The sequence below is a fragment of the Homarus americanus genome, unplaced genomic scaffold (assembly GCF_018991925.1).
Source record: "Homarus americanus isolate GMGI-L3 unplaced genomic scaffold, GMGI_Hamer_2.0 scaffold39889, whole genome shotgun sequence".
Lineage (NCBI taxonomy): Eukaryota > Metazoa > Arthropoda > Malacostraca > Decapoda > Nephropidae > Homarus > Homarus americanus.
The window spans coordinates 83,864-97,868 of NW_024721858.1; the positions used below are offsets into that span (position 1 = coordinate 83,864).

The 14,005-nt window shown below is 47.6% G+C and overlaps 1 protein-coding gene across 4 annotated transcripts in view; it reads right to left on the reverse strand.

Moving 5' to 3' along the window:
- LOC121861875 (glutenin, high molecular weight subunit DX5-like) overlaps positions 1-14,005 on the reverse strand; it is a 136,313-nt gene that overhangs the window by 78,374 nt on the left and 43,934 nt on the right. Inside the window, exon 1 of one of the 4 annotated variants that reach the window (XM_042359776.1) lies at positions 6,903-6,983. The exons of the other annotated variants lie outside the window; for them this stretch is intronic. The gene's annotated coding sequence lies outside the window, so the exon portion shown is untranslated. Of the gene's footprint in view, positions 1-6,902; positions 6,984-14,005 lie in introns of those variants that run through there. 4 annotated transcript variants of the gene reach the window in all.

A 14,005-nucleotide genomic window follows, 5' to 3' on the forward strand; every position in this document is an offset into this window, starting at 1 on the left:
GGCTGCCTGCAGTGGTGGAGACAACGGTGGGAGGAGTAACTCTGAGGCGACATGTATTGTACACTCCCGGGGCCTTGATGGAATGAGCATAAATCAAAGATGGCCGGCATCAACTCCATTGTTTCCCTCAGCGGTGTATTGCTTCTGTGCTTCAACTTGCACAGGATGTAAAGGGGTGCACTATAAACTAGCCACGGGACAAATCTGATGTGATGAGCCACGATGTTTGTTGTAGGCTGTTGAACAAAACCTTGTCGACAACTCACGCTGGGCGGTGCCTTAGAGCCGCGACCTTTAACATTTGGACTCAGCCACCCTAAGGAGCCATCATGTTGAGTAGCTATATTTATGTCAAGCAAGTCCTAATGAACAAAACACCTCCCCTACATACACACAATACTACATAAATTAAGATACCGACAACACTGCCCGCACCTGCTCAAGCGACCCGTCAGTAGGAACACCTCGTGAAACAGACAGGGAAATACCCGAGCTGACGTGAGTGTGGAGGGTGTTGCGCCCGCACTCTCGAGAACACCACTCGACTCCCCCCTCCGGCTACCAACCAATAGGTCAAGTAAACTGTTATGATGATACTGACTCAGATCTTTGGATTAAAAACAAATATATATGTATTAAAGTTGTTTACATGTCAACACAGAGGTATAGTCAGTACCTGTAGTTAGTGTGGTGATTGGTGAAACTCGTCCCTGACTTGACCTTAACTACTGTACCGGCACTGTGAGGACTGAACCGGTGTGGGGGGGGAGTGTCACAGAGCTGCCCTGGGAGACGGAAGAATAAGTCTGTACTCTGCAGGGAGGGGGGGCAGGTAGTATGCAGCCAGGATAAGATTGGGCAGGAGGCGGAGAGTAGCGGGCGCAGCAAGGTCAAGCTGCTGAGAAAATAAACAGTGAAGAGGAGTCGAGGATCGTGTAGGGAGGGGAGGGAGGAGGGGGAAGACAGGAGGGGGGAGGAGGGGAAGGGGGGTGAGGGAGAGAACCTGGGGTGAGGCTCTCGGCTGATAACACTACCCTTGTGTGATGTTCCCTCACCACCTTCCCCCCTCCCCTCCGCCCACGCCCTCAACCAGCACCAAGATAACCCACCCCACCTAGACACCCATCACACTGCCACTAGCAAACCCACTCACTCACTCACTCACCCACTCACTCACTCCAGGCGCACCACCACAACACAAACCAGTCCCCCACCACACGATGCGGCCCTTCCGACCCCAGTTTGTAGTAACCACACAACCACCATACAACCACTATACCCACCACAACCCATCCCCGGACCTTCGCAACCAACCTGCATCCACACAAACACCCCTCACATCCACACAACCATCCCCCATCCACACCACCATCCCCCATCCACACCACCAACCCAACTCATAAACTTTACCAATCCCACATTCCTTCACGCACATCACCAGCTCCTTTACTATGTGCACATTCTTACACGTACACACGAATTCTTGCACGCAAGTACCCACCCCCGCCTGCACCCTCACCTACACACACACACACACACGAATACATCCATTCATTCAGCCATCCAGTCACTCAACTCCCATCCATATCCGTTTTCAATCCGTAGGGGGTTATCTCATCCATTCACCAACACCCACACATCCATTCACACCCATTTAGCTACACACCCACGTATCCGTTTATACATATCCACACCCACCTACCCACACCCTCTCAGTCTCCCCTACCTGGTGATATTTGTACAGTGATATCAAGCAAGGTTCTCCAGGGAGCCATTGTAGGTCAGTGAGTTCCCTGTGGTCTTCCTTCCCTCCCTCTCTCCCTTCATATAGTCTCCCTTCTCTCTCTCCCTCCCTTCATATAGTCTCCCTTCTCTCCCTTCATCCAGCCTTCCTTCTCTCCTTCCCTCCCTCCAGCCTTCCTTCCCTCCCTCCTTCCCACTACACCTTACAACACATAAGACAGGACATAAGGAAAGTCCATCCTCCCTCCCACTCACTTTCTCTCCCTCTCCGTCACTTTCTCTCTCTCCCCCACTTCACTTTCTCTCTCTCCCCCTCCTTCACTTTCTCTCTCTCCCCACTTTCTCTCCCCACTTTCTCTCTCCTCCCCAGAACACTTGTTAATATTTGAACAGAGCAAAATATGGGTATACAGGTCCGTTCAGTCCCCCTCCTCCCCCCTCTCTCACCCTCCCTCTCTTTACTTCTCCTCCTTCTCACTCTCTCTCCTTCCCTCCCCATCTAAAGTGCCATGCGAATGTAGAGCCTCTCTCTCTCTCTCTCTCTCTCTCTCTCTCTCTCTCTCAACAAGTGCACAGTTAAATATACACCAACAGACACACACATACACACTCTTCCTACTTCTGGCTTCCTCCTCCTCCCCCTTATCCCCTCCTAGCCTCCCTTTCCCTCTCTCCTGGCGTTCTCTCCCTCTTCCTCCTTCCTCCCAGCCTCCTTCCCCTTCCTTCCTGGCGTTCTCTCCCTCCTCCCTTCCCCCTTCTTCCTCTAGCTCCCCCCTCAGAATGCCAGCACGGGTGGTTGCGTCACTGCCTTGAGAAAGCTCAGTAACCCTCAGTCAGTCACTCTCCTAGGTGGGTGATGGCACACCTATTGCATTACAAATCCCTATCTCCCAAGACACATTCCTATCTCCCTAACACATCCCAAGACACATTCATATCTCCCTAACACACCCCAAGACACATTCCTATCTCCCTAACACATCCCAAGACACATTCCTATCTCCCTAACACATCCCAAGACACATTCCTATCTCCCTAACACATCCCAAGACACATTCCAATCTCCCTAACACATCCCAAGACACATTCCTATCTCCCTAAACACATCCCAAGACACATTCCTATCTCTCCAACACATTCCACGTTTATTTCCACATTTCTTTTTTTTAAGGGGGAAAATTCCGAAAAATTCCCTAGAAAAATTCCCATTCCAAGACAATCCTCCAACATCCTGGGGACATTTCCTTTACATGGTGGGGATAAATACCTTACCTACACGTCCTAGGGGGAAGTTACCTCATATAGGGAAAAATTTTGTGCTCATAATAGACACACCCTAACAGAGACACTTAAAGAGACACACACTTACGAGACACACACACACACTTAAGAGAGATACACACTTCAACTACGAGTGTCTTGGGGTTAAATACACTCTAATTATATACCGTTTATTACTGTTTAAGATACGATTAATTGAGACTCGTAACTAAGTATATGTATAGTTGTGTGTGTGTGTGTGTATGTATGTATGTATGTATGTATGTATGTATGTATGTATGTATGTATGTATGTATGTATGTATGTCAGCAACGCAGGTGAGGGTCCGGGAGAGTTATAATAAGTATACATGATATACATTCATACATAAAATGGATTACAAAAAAAAAATCACAAATGAATCGTTTAAAAAAATACAAAACTACTGTATAAATTGCATTACAAAAATACAAAATTAGATGAAAAATACAACCCCATTAAAAATACAAAAATAAATTACAAAAAATAAATAAAATTACAAATACAAAAATACATTACAAAAAAACTCCAAAAATGGATTACAAAAAAACTCCAAAAATGGATTACAAATACAAAAAAAAAGTACCAATAGCATGACAAGACTAAATTACGTCAGAGAGTCGTTATGGCAACCACCTTACACAACCCTTACCTAACGATCATTCATCCATTCACCATTATATAAACCGGAACCCAAAGAAATAGACGAGAGATAGAGATTGACAGAGCTATTTCCATAATTATTTCTCATGTGATGTAAATTTGTAATGGATGTCCAGTCTCTAGGTAAGACATCCGCCATTTTTTTTGGGGGGGGTGGGGTGTGGGGGGGGTGGGTCCCAGAACCACCCCCACAAACCCATCCCACACCCCTAACATACCCCACAAACAATCCCAGACCATCCCACAAACCCATCCCACACCACCGTCCCACAATCCCAGAACCATCCCACCACACCATAAAATCCCGCTATGTCCCACAAAACTGCCGCCCTTCCAGCCTCGGCAGCAAAGGGGGGGGTGGTGGGGGGGAGGGAAGGATGAGGCAGTGTGTAGGAGGGGGTGGGAGGGAGAGGGATGGGTGGTGTAGGAGGGGAGGGGAGAAGGAGGGAGGGGACGGCGTTGAGAGGAGTGACGGTGTGGAGGGAGAGATGGTGTGGAGGGAGGGAGGGATGGACGGTGTGGAGAGGGAGGGATGGTGTGGAGAGGGAGGGACGGTGTGGAGAGAGAGAGAGACGGTGTGGAGACAGGGGGAGGGAGTGAGGTGCGGTGAGCGACCTTGGCCACACTTGCTAGTGAAGGTAAGTTGCACAAACACCTCACAGGATTGCAGCAATACACAGAATACGACTCTTGAAAGGTAAGCGTCACCCCCCTCCAACCCCCCCCCCGCTGGATGATGGTGAGGTAACACAGGTAACACACAGCTCATATATTGGAACTGACTTGACCTGACCTGACCTAATTTGTGCAGGTTGTGACTAAAAGATGAACGCCCTAATCTAACCAAACCAAACCTACCTTTTTTTACAGGTTACGGCTAAAAAGTGAACGCCAGCCTACCAGGTCATAATAACCTGACCTGGACCTAATTTGTACAGGTTACGACTGCAATATGAACACCACCCCTTGGATCATTACGACCTAACCTGACCTATAAACAGTACGGGATAGTAGGCGAGCGTGAAGACCTCTACCTGGACGTCAATTAGTGGCCTCTAACCTCACCTGTCAAGTGTTGTAATACAGTGGTACATCTAACCTACCTCCTCCCCCTCCTCCTGACCCTAGAACCTACCTCCTCCTCCTCCTGACCCTAGAACCTACCTCCTCCTCTTCCTGACCCTAGAACCTACCTCCTCCTCTTCCTGACCCTAGAACCTACCTCCTCCTCTTCCTGACCCTAGAACCTACCTCCTCCCTCTTCCTGACCCTAGAACCTACCTCCTCCTCCTCCTGACCCTAGAACCTACCCTCCTCCTGACCCTAGATCGAACCTACCTCCTCCTCCTGACCCCAGAACCTACCCTCCTCCCACCCCTAGATCGAACCTACCTCCTCCTCCTTCTGACCTTGAACCTACCCTCCTCCTGACCCTAGATCTACCTCCTCCTCCTGACCCTAGATCTTGCCTCCTCCTCCTCCTGACCCTAGATCTGCCTCCTCCTCCTCCTCCTGACCCTAGAACTCACTCCCTCCTCCTGACCTTGTAAACCACCTCCAATCTGCGCACAACCTTGACCTAATCTGATCACAATTAGCTTGACATATCCTGACCTAATCTGATTGGCATAACCTTAACCTATCTTGACATAATCTGATTGCCCTGTCTTAACCTGCATTGTTGTACCGTCTGACCCCCTTAACGTGTACGATTTAAACCCTTTTAGGACGAAGAGGTTTAATCCATCGCCCTCATAAAGGTTTAATCCATCGCCCTCATAAAGGTTTAAACCATCGTTCTCAAGGGTTTAACTTATTTTACTCAATGGATTAAACCGTCGTCTTTAAAGGGTTAAACTAGATAAATTATCATCAAAGAGTTAAACAGCAGATATCAAACGGGTTAAACCATCCACATCAAAGGGTTAAACCATCCACATCAAAGGGTTAAACCACCATTAATGAATTACTTTACCATCACGACATGGGCGACACTGTTTTATTGTTCCACTTTGATATAAAACTCTTGTTAGTGGTGACGAGTTTTGCCAGCCCGTGTGCACTGTACTAATGTGGGTTAATACACGGGGGTAGGGGGGAGGGGTGGAGAGGGGGGAGGGGTGAGGGGGGGGAGAGGGGTGGAGGGAGGGCAGGGCAGGGAGGGGGGAGGGTGAGGGAGGGGAGAAGGGTGAGGGAGGGCGAGGGGGGTGAGGGAGGGGACATGGGTGAGGGGAGAGAGGTGAGGGAGGGAGGGACAGGTGGAGGGGAGAAGGGAGGGGAAAGGGGAGGAAGCACGATGATGGACTGGGAGGCTCCCTGTACACATTACAAAGAGGAAGGAGGGGAGAAGAAGGGTGGTGGGGGAGAGGGTGGAGGGAGAAGGGAGGAAGGTGGGTGAGGTAAGGGGGGGAGGATGATGAAGAGAGGAGGTGACAGGAGGTAAGGGGAGATCCTGTGGACTGATTGTGGATAAAGGAGGAATGAAAAGATGGGAGTGGGGAGGAGGAGGGGAGGGAGAGGGAGGGAGGGAGAGGGGAGGGAAGGGAGAGGGAGGGGAGTGAGAGGGCTGACCACAGCCCAGTGACCACACACACACTCACACCAGGCACATTTGCTCTTCCTCCCTCTCACATCAGCAGGGGAGTGAAGTAGAGGCGAGGGGAGACCAGAGGGGAGGGGAGAGGGGGATGGGAGGGGAAGGAAGGGGAGGGGAGATGGGAGAAGACTAGACAACATGGGGAAGGTTCAATACACCCCCCAAAAATATCAATAAATATACGATTCAAAACAATAAAAAAACAAAACAAAAGAAATCAAAAGGTTAAAATCATCAACGCCATTTTAAATAAACCCAGAAAACATCAAAATAAACCGCGTGAAAAAAACCCCCATTAAGGTGTAGAGAATGATGGGTGAGGGGGGGGGGATGTGGTCACCCGTTTTGTTTGATTGTGTGACGTCACGGCCGTAGCGTCATCAAGACAGTGACGTCACGCGCCTCTGCATCCATGACGTCACACCGGGAAAACGCGAGCGGGCAAAGGGGGGATTTCCTGCTTGCTTGTGTACATCGAGGTGGGTGGACGACACACACACACACACACACACACACACACACACACACACACACACACATATATTACAATTATGGCATTTACGTTCATTCATCTTCACTTAAAGAGGAAAATTTAACTTACGACCCTCTGAGTTTGCAACCTTGGGCGACCTGAAACTACCTTAGCCTCAAGACTGGAGGTCCACCTTGATTGGAGACTTACCTGGAATGAAAAAGAGAATAATTAAAATGACGCTAATAATAATAATAAACGTTACCTACAATATCACCACAACCCATCAATACTCTCCACCAATCACCACAGTCCACCAATATCCTCCACCAATCACCACAAACCCCAATACTCTCCACCAATCACCACAGTCCACCAATACTCTCCACCAATCACCACAAACCCCCCAATACTCTCCACCAATCACCACAAAGCAGGACGCGACAGCCAACATTACCACGAGGGAAATATTGTACCCAGGATGGACTAAACCATTACATAACATCAGACAACAATGATACTAGGAAAAGAATGACATTAGTTAAGGGAAATACTGAAGGTTGATATGTTTGTGACGTGTGAGGAGGGAGGAGGGAGAGAGAGGGAGGGAGGGGAGGGGGAGGGAGGGAGGGAGGGAGGAGGGAGGAGAAAGGAGGAAGGAGGAGGGAGGGAGGGAGGGGAGGGAGGGAGGAGGGAGGGAGGGAGAAGGAGGGAGGGAGGGAGGGAGGGAGGAGGGAGAGGAGGGAGGGAGGGAGGGGGAGGGAGGGAGGGAGGGAGGAGGGAGAGGAGGAGGAGGAGGGAGGGAGGGAGGGAGGAGGGAGGGAGGGAGGAGGAGGGGGAGGGGAGAAGGAGGGAGGAGGGGGAAGGAGGGAGGGGGGGGAAAGAAGGGAGGGAGGGAAGGAGGAGAGATGGATAGAGAGGAAGGAGGGAGAAAGACGGATAAATAGGAAGGGATGGAGATAGATGGAAAGGAAGAAGGAAATGGAAGGAAGGGAGGATGGGATAGATGATGATGCTGAACTGAACATCAGTATTGTCTTTACACTTGCTGAATAAATGCCTATCTATCTATCTGTCTATCTATCTATCTATCTATCTATCTGTCTGTCTGTCTGTCTGTCTGCAATAGTAATTAGCTGTGGGTGTGTGTGTGTGTGTCAGTGACCAACTATGCACCCAGGATTGCGACCTAAACAGTAATTAAGCTTTTTGAGAGAGAGATTAATAAGCCAGCAGCTAATTCCTGGTGCGGCTGATGACGTTCCAAGCTCCTTCTACTGCTGATGTTATGATACGTCTATTGGTTTAACACGGCTACAGGACTAGTTTTAACACGGCTCCTAGTCTCGCTAAAGATTCCTGGTTTTAACATAGCTACAGGATCTGGTTTTAACAGCTACAGGACTAGTTTTAACACGGCTCCTGGTCTCCAAAGATTCCTGGTTTTAACACAGCACAGGGTCTGGTTTTAAACACGGCTACAGGACATTTTAACGGCTTCTGGTCTCGCTAAGATTCCTGGTTTTAACACAGCTACAGGACTGGTTTTCATAGCTACAGGGTCTGGTTTAACATAGCTACAGTCTGGTTTTAACACGGCTACAGGACTAGTTTTAACACGCCCTGGTCTCCTAAAGATTCCTGGTTTTAACACAGCTACAGGGTCTGGTTTTAAACACGGCTACAGGACTAGTTTAACACGGCTTCTGGTCTCGCTAAAGATTCCTGGTTTTAACAGCACAGGACTGGTTTTAACATAGCTACAGGGTCTGGTTTTAACATAGCTACAGGATCTGGTTTACAGCTAAGGACTAGTTTTAACACGGCTCCTGGTCTCGCTAAAGATTCCTGGTTTTAACACAGCTACAGGGTCTGGTTTTAACACCGCTACAGGATCTGGTTTTAACACGGCTACAGGACTAGTTTTAACACGGCTCCTGGTCTCGCTAAAGATTCCTGGTTTTACCACAGCTACAGGTCTGGTTTTAAACACGGCTACAGGACTGAGTTTAACACAGCAACAGGACTCGCTACAAATCTCGTTTTAACACGGCTACAGATGCTCTCACTTTTATACGAGTACAAACACGGATATTGCCTTAACACAAGTACACACAAAACTGAGTACAATACACACAAAACTGAGTACAATTTCCTCTCTCGTTTGCTATTTAAGAACAAGGGATAAAAAAAAGTTACTGACAATGCCAAAAAAAAACCCAATCAATAAAAAGATGTCAACTACGATACTATTTTTATCCCTCAAAATATCTAATCTAATCCAGGTGTGTTAGGGTGGTTAATCTTCAGGTGAGATAAGCTAAGGTGGGGAGAGGGAGGGGGGTGTCTATTCTTCAGGTGATACTTTATAGTTTAGGTTAGGTTAGGTGTGTTTGGATTAGGTTAGGTTTAGATTAGGTTAGGGAGGGAAGGGAGGGAGAGGGGGAAGGAGGGGGGTCGTGAGGTGAGGCAACCACTATCGAGACTTCCCTCTAAACAACAACCTCGACCCGACTATTAGAACCAGGTCCATTATAACTGGGACACAGGGACTCAGGTATATGGTTAGGTTAGATTGCGCCTTTTAGGAGGATGGGAGGAGTGGGTGTAGGGGTGGAGGGTGAGGTGGTGGAGTGTGAGGTGGTGGAGGGTGAGGTGGTGGAGGGTCGAGGTGTGGAGGGTGAGGTGGTGGAAGTGTGAGGTGGTGGGTGTGAGGTGGTGGAGGTGTGAGGGTGGGGTGAGGTGTGGTGGAGGGTGAGGTGGTGGAGGGTCGAGTGTGGAGGGGTCGAGTGTGGAGGTGAGGTGGTGGAGGGTGAGGTGGTGGAGGGTCAGGTGTGGAGGTGAGGTGGTGGAGGGTGAGGTGGTGGAGGGTGAGGTGGTGGAGGTTGAAGGAGTGGAGGGTGAGGTGGCCGAAGGCCAGCACGGTGAGTGGTGGTTATCGATCAAAACAATCACTCACACTACAATTTTCACCTATCATCCCCAACACCACTCTCACTCAACACCAACCTACTCGCAACACTACTCAACACCATATAACCAACACCAAAGAAAAAAATATAAAGCTCTGGTCGTGCGTCTGGCAGGGTGACGCACCACAACTGAGACCGGAAGACACCGACTCACTGAATATCCAAAACAATGTCAGGCTATGTCAACAAGACCACCTAACAACCTAAACCAAACCAAACCTAACCAAACCTAAAACCAAGTCATACGGCATTACTGTCAACAAGACACAACCAACCTCCTAACCACCAAACCTATGTGCAAACTGTCATGCATCCCTATGTCAACAAGACCACCTAACCTAACCTAAACCCAAACCTAACTAACCGTCCATGCATTTCCTGTGTCACAAGACCACCTAACCTAACCTAAGCAACCAAACCTAACAACCTAACAAACCGTCATACGGCTTCAGTCAACAAGACCACCTAACCTAAAACAAACCTAACCAAAACCTAACCAAAACCGTCATACGACCTATGTCAACAAGACCACCTAACCTAACCTAAACCTTAACCAAACCTAACTTAAACCTAACCAAAACTGTCATACGGCTTCCTATGTCAACAAGACCACCTAACCTAACCAAACCTAACTTAAACCTAACCAAAACCGTCATGCATCCCTATGTCAACAAGACCACCTAACCCAACCCAAATATATAAACTAACCAAAACCTAACCAAAACTGTCATAAAGCTTCCTATGTCAACAAAAAAACCTAACCTAACCCAACCTCATCGTCTGTGTGTAGGAGAATGTCCGCCAGCCACATAACGTTCACATACCACATAAAATATTCAATAGTGTTTAATAAATTTCTTAAGGGAGATGAATGTATAATATTTATGAGGGACCTTCAAGAGCTGGAGCGCTTCTACGGTTCAGTCGAGTCAAAATGGTTGTCCCTGTGTTGGTCAGACTAAATAAACTGTTGTTGTTGTTGTTGTTATGCTAAATAAACTGTTGTTGTTGTTATTGTTTTTGTTCACTCTCACTACATGACAAATCTAATTACAGGTGTTCAAGTCAGGTAGATATCTATGTGTAGTGTAATGTATCTGTCAAAATCTGTGTATGGATATATTTCAAAAATCGGGAAATCTGTGGATGGTGGTAATATATTTCATACAATCACAGGGAAAAAACTGAATTGCTATAATACATTTCAATACATTTCAATCATTCTCTAAAAAACACCAAGAATTTATGTTATTTATTTCATACATTTAGTGAAAAAACTAATGTATGGCTGTAATTTATTTCAAGTAGTGAGGGAAAATGTGTATATATATATATTTTAATATATTTCATAAATTTAGTGTGGAGGGAGAGGAGGTGAGGTGGGAAGAGGGGGAGAAAGGGGGAAGGGAGAGAAGAAAGGGAGAAAAGGGGGAAAAAAGGGGAGGGAAAGTGGTTAGTACAAGGGAGAGAGGAACGGTGAGAGGAAAGGAGAGGATGAAGGGACATAGGAAGAATACTTGAGGTAGGGAAGGAGAGAAAGATAGGAAAGGGAGGAGAGAAAGAAAGGGGAGGGAAAAGGAGGAGGAGGAACGGGTGAGGAAGAGGGTGGTAAAACTTCCTCCTTCTCTTCCACCCACCCACCCAATCCCCACCCTCACCACACACACACTACAGTACACCACACTACACCACACCCAACACTTCTCAGATGACTTATACCAACTTACAGCGAAGGGAAACATATTGAATATCTTTTCCCTAAAATGACTGAGGCAAAATATTATGAATGAGGGGAAAATTAAGATAAAATTAGTGACTGGGTTCATTATACTCACACGTCATTCTTAGCCAATCATAGAGTTAGAAGTTTTAGTATGAGCCAATCAGCCAATTGTATCTCCACTAGCTCTAGCCAGACAGCCAATCACAGATCTGGATTTTCTATGACGCGGCAGAGAGATGGCGTTGGTTGGGAGTTCAAGGAGGGAAAACAAGAATGACGTGGTGGGGAAAAAGACCCCCTCATCCTCTATGACACATATGGGTGGGGTGGTGAGTAGGAGAGAGGGGGAGGAGAAAGCAGAGAGAGTTCATCAACACCTTAACAAGATTCATTTCACTCACACACCATCCTTACTCCCTCCCCTGGCCTCCTTCTCCTCCCCACCCTGAGAGAGAGAGAGAGAGAGAGAGAGAGCACTCCTCACACCAACACTCACTGAACTGCGATGTTTACTGTTGTGGAGGAGGAGAGGGAGGGAGAGGAGGAAGGGAGGAGATAAAAGGAAGGAAAGAGGGAGAAGGGAGACGAATAGGAAATTATTATTATTATTATTAATATTATTACTACTGGTACCACCACTACTACTACTACCACCTACTACCCCCACCACTTACTACTACTACCACTACTACTACTACTACGAGTGAATGGAGTGAGCGACAACAGCTGTAGATGAATGAAGACGACAAAAATGACACAAGGCAAAAACAAGAGTAAATAAGAATATCTCTCTCTCTCTCTCTCTCTCTGTTGCTAGGCGAGTCCACAGGGAGATAGGGGGGGGGGGACACATACATACATACCTGTACATACATACATACATACACACATACTATACTGTACATACATACATACATACATACTAAATATCAATTAAAGTAAACACGGGTACACAAACAAACAAACAAAATATAAAGTGGTAGTCTAGTACGGGCGGCGAGTGTGGCGAATAAGTGTGCAGTGATCGCCAGTGTGGGAACTTACGAGAGTGGCCACCATCGCCAGGCTACACCAGTGATGATGAGACCTCGTAGGGCTTCAGTTCCGATCCCTTCCTCCTCCTCTTCCTCCCACTGCCGCTACCTCCTCCTCCTCTTCCTCCCACTGCCGCTACCTCCTCCTCTTCCTCCTACACTGCAACTATCCCTCTTCCTCCTCCTCCTCCTCTTCTTCTTCCTCTTCCATTCACCACTACATCTAAACCAAACTGAATATCATTATTATTTCCATCATCATCATCATCATCATCATCACTATCACGATACAAATCATCACCATCATCACTATCACCATCATCATCACTATCACCACCATCACTAGCACGGTACAACTCATCATCATCATCATCATCATCACTATCACGGTACAAATTATCATCACCATCATCACTATGACCATCATCATCATCACTATCACGATACAAATCATCACCATCATCACTATCACCATCATCATCACTATCACCACCATCACTAGCACGGTACAACTCATCATCATCATCATCATCACTATCACGGTACAAATCATCATCATCACTATCACGGTACAAATCATCATCATCATCATCACTATCACGGTACAAATCATCATCACTATCATCATCACTCACGGTACAAATCATCATCACTATCATCATCACTCACGGTACAAATCATCATCACCATCATCATCATCATCACTATCACGGTACAAATCATCATCACCATCATCATCATCGTCACTATCACGGTACAAATCATCATCATCACTCTCACCTCACGTCACTGTCCTTGTCACACACGGAACAAGAGTGAGAGAGGGAGGGAGAGATAGACTGCAGGAAGGAAGGAAGGAAGGAAGGAAGGAAGGAAGGAAGGAAGGAAGGAAGGAAGGAAGGAAGGAAGGAAGGAAGGAGGGAGGAGGAGGAGGGAGGGAGGAGGGAGGGAGGAGGAGGAGGAGGGAGGGAGGAGGAAGGAAGGCACAAGGAGGTACAAGGAAGGAGGGAGGGAGGAGGAAGGAATGGAGATGGATTGTGGAAGAGGAGGAAGGATGGGGAGATGGACTGAGAGAAGGAAGGTAGGGAAAGGGAAGGTGAGAATGAAGGAAGGGAAGGGTAGGGAGGGTTGAAGGGAAGGAATGACGGAGGGAAGGAGGGAAGGGAAGGAGGGAAGGGAAGACACAGAGATGAGTGGATCACCTCCCCTTAGAGTATTGTTACAAACCTTTTATTACTCAAAAGGTCAATGTAATTTACCCTCACACATGAGGGGAGGGGGGGAGGGAGGAGGAGATACAAGAGGAGAGGAAGGAAGATGCCACTGCAACACATCATTGCAGGGTTCCTGTATTGAGGGAGGAAGGGGAGAGGGACGTAGAAGGAGACAGTGGGGAGAAGATCAGAGAGGGTAGGGCTGACTGGGGGAGAGGGGAGAAGGATTGGGGGAGAGGGGAGATGACTGGAGGAGTTTGAGAGGGATATATTAATGTTAGTATTAAAG